Raw genomic sequence first — 3473 nt, forward strand, 5'->3', positions numbered from 1 at the left:
ATGTGTTCGCGGAGGCAAAGGCGGTGTTCCGTGCCGCCAGTGCCGCGCGAACATCTCCGTTAATCCAGGGTTTTTGATTTGGGAAGGATTTAACTGTTCTGGATGGGACGACATCTTCCACGCATTTCCTGATAAATCCACAGACTGAGTCTGTGTATTCATCAATGTCTTTTGCGGCTACGTGAAACATTTCCCAGTCCACGTGATCAAAACAGTCCCGCAGCGCAGACTCCGATTGGTCCGTCCAACAGTGCACCGCCCTCCGGGTTGGAGCTTCCTGTTTCAGCTTCTGCCTGTAGGCGGGCAGGAGCAGGATGGAGCAGTGATCTGATTGGCCGAATTGGGCGCGGGGGAGGGCTTCATTTATGGGAGGAGCTGAAAATGATGACGTCCGAAGCCTCGCTGCCCGGCTGTACCACGTGACTGGTTCAGGAAGCGGTTCGAACTTTGTCGCAAATAATCATTTTCCATACTGCCAGCATAAATATATACAGTATACTGCCATCACTACAATATAGATGTTTTACACACTCCTTTTGTTGTTGACATTTACAGGCTGTGTGCAAAATGCCACACTCTTCAAATTCATGCCAGCTATTATTTTTATGTCCAGTAGGTGTCCTGCTAGAGCAAATGAAGCTTCATGAAGCTTCGCGTTGGGGTGAACCAATAGGGCTTTGGAGTTGACGTCACGCCGCAATGCATTGTGGGAGCGCGGCACCATTTTCGGGGTCTACGAATCAAATCAAACACACTGTGTTGGAACGACGATTACAAGATGCTTAAAAGCAGCTCAAACGAGAATGGACTGTATAGAGACCGATTGCGTCCAGAGGCGAAGCGGCGGTACTTGCAGAAAATAGCGTGCATTGGAAATGTGGACCCATATGAAAAACGGCCGTGGAGTAGAAACCCTGAAGACCAACCGCTATTGACATAGCCTGATATATTTCATACCTTATCTGTGGAATCAGCGCGTACAAGTCGTCATTCAAACAAAGGTAAGTCAGCTCGAGTACTGCGAGTGAAATGCGTTTGATTTCCCTGCAAACATTCAGATTAGTGCAGCATAACTTCATTCATGAGGGGAAATTACAGTGAGAACGTGTGGAGGCTGTTAGGTGGATAACATAGTGAGTTCAGTGCATTGATGAGACACTGTCCTGAAGGATTTAGTTATTCTCTATGGTTAAAGAAATTGCAATGATTTATTAATGTTTATTATAAATAATCCTAATTATACATCTTGCTTCCATGTTTGTATCCTGTGTCACTAAAAATACATTTTATTTTAGTTTTATACATTGATCAATGACCTGCAGAATCTCCTTATCATATTAAGTGATTCATAATTGTCACTTTATGCTTTCTCCATCTCTAAAGTGATGACATCCTTGCATTACATACTTTAGGTTCATTTTCTGCAGGCAGGTTTCTGACAGAGAACAGGCAGATTTACACTATAACCTGCAGCGTTCTATAGATGGACACATAAAGAAATGAAAAATGACATGTATGTGCTAACTTTCTAGACACTTTGTTACATTTATGATAAAGTAGATAAAACACATTTGTGTCGGCCTTGGCTCATAGTTCTTGTCTTTAAATGAACTTTGTCTGTGTGTGTTTCAGGTGCTGCACTCTCAAAGACTGAATGAACCAGCATTGCAGCCATGGGTCACTGTGAGCATCACAGGGAAGGTTGAAGTCGCCCGCTGCACCTGTAAGGCCGGAGTCGCAGAGACCTGCATCCATGTCGTTGCTCTTCTGTCTAAAGTAGACGGAACAGTGTTGATCTGTGGCACAAGGACTGTTACAGATGAACCTGCATACTGGGTTTTGCCTGGTAATATGACCAAGATACAGCCAGAGGTTGGCCATAAGATAGACGACTTCTCTTCAGCTGCCCAAAAAAAGGCTCTTGATCAAAACATACACAGACCATCTGTAGTGACAGGGAAAAGGAGGCGTCCTCAAAACAGAAAAACCCCACCTGCTACTGTGGAGGAGTTGTCACTGCTATAATGCCATGATGTTTGATCTAGGGGTCTAGATTTATGCCTGTAGTGCACTGCTGTGTAAATAATTTGCATTTACTGAATATCTACTGACTGAGTCCCACTGTTCAAATGTTGAATAAAGAAACAAACTAATTTTTGCCTCTTTTTTTATTAAAACCACTTTATAGAACATCACATCAGTTACAGTGATGATGTCATTTATTGTTTACAAATGACAAAATGTTTACACCAAATCATGAGTGTTTACATGACATCACCCACTACTAACATTACTTTATTTACTGTATCTTTTGAAAAACTAACAGCACAAGACTTAAGAACATTTAACAGGAGCAGGTTTCATTCTTCTCTGGTTTTATTATCACACTGTTCACCAAACGCAGCAAACCTTCACCATCTTATCCAGGAGGGTCACCTCTTCACCCTCACATGGAAGTAGTAATCTGATTGGCATGGTGGTTTGTTTGAAGCAGGTCCCTTGTGTAGCGCTGGAACTCAGTCATGATGTTTCATCCATTTCATCGGCTGGTTTGCTGCAATAATGCCAAATAATTAGCAAGTCTATAAATAGAAGGTAGTTCTGCAAAATCACTCAGTAGGATGTTTGTTCTAATTTGCTATGAGCTCAGAGCGCATAGAAAATAAAACTAATAGGCTATAAAGAGAGATATGAACATATTTAGAACTTACCGGAATGAAAATGTCTGGAGCACCAACAGATATTTGGAGATGGAAGAGAACTGCACGTCAGCTCGTCTCACAGCTGCTATCCAGGCTAGACGCCTTCGTTTGGTAACATCGATACACGAGCTGCTCATGTTGCTTCCAGGTTGGGAAAGAATGAAAAGATTATCCATTTTCAACCTTATTCTCTTGCCGGTCGTGCGATCGAACATTGCAGCCGACCACACAGCAAATACGAACCGTGGCTGTTGTGTGTGCCTTCGCTCCCTTTTCACTTGAGCTAGACCCCCAAAATGGCGGATCGGGCCAAAATCCTTTCCACGCCCACCCCCGTGACATCACGCTCCAAAGCCCTATTGCAAAGCAGGACAAGCAAAGCAGGACACATTCACATAAGACACAGACCTTCAAAGTAAAACAGGAAGGATCACACAGAGCCGCGAACTTGACACAGTGGAGACAGCAACTAAGAAACACAGAGACATAAACCATAAGGCAGAGGACTCTAAGAACCGAGAGACACAGAGGGGAACTCAAACATGCAAACACAGACTTACACAGAACAGAGGGGACACAGAGCAACATGAAGGGCAAGGGATCGAAACTAGAAACCATAGAATAACTCACACAAGTACAAAAATACAAACATCACAAAGAACTAAAAACGCTGGGTCAGGAGCCCCAGGACCGTGACAGGTGTTCCTCCACCGCAAAAGAAGCGTGTATTCTCTGAATTTCCGGGAATGCTCATATTTTGACAGCGAATGC

The 3473-nt window shown here is 43.5% G+C and overlaps 1 long non-coding RNA gene across 1 annotated transcript; it reads left to right on the forward strand.

Annotated features, from left to right (window-relative positions):
* Positions 1-905: 905 nt before the first annotated feature.
* Positions 906-2168, forward strand: LOC120737807. The gene is made up of 2 exons (XR_005696842.1): positions 906-1001; positions 1633-2168. It is a non-coding gene; the product is annotated as an uncharacterized LOC120737807 (long non-coding RNA).
* Positions 2169-3473: the final 1305 nt, after the last annotated feature.

This window comes from Simochromis diagramma, unplaced genomic scaffold (genome assembly GCF_900408965.1).
Source record: "Simochromis diagramma unplaced genomic scaffold, fSimDia1.1 OVJJ01000019.1, whole genome shotgun sequence".
Taxonomy (NCBI): Eukaryota; Metazoa; Chordata; class Actinopteri; order Cichliformes; family Cichlidae; genus Simochromis; species Simochromis diagramma.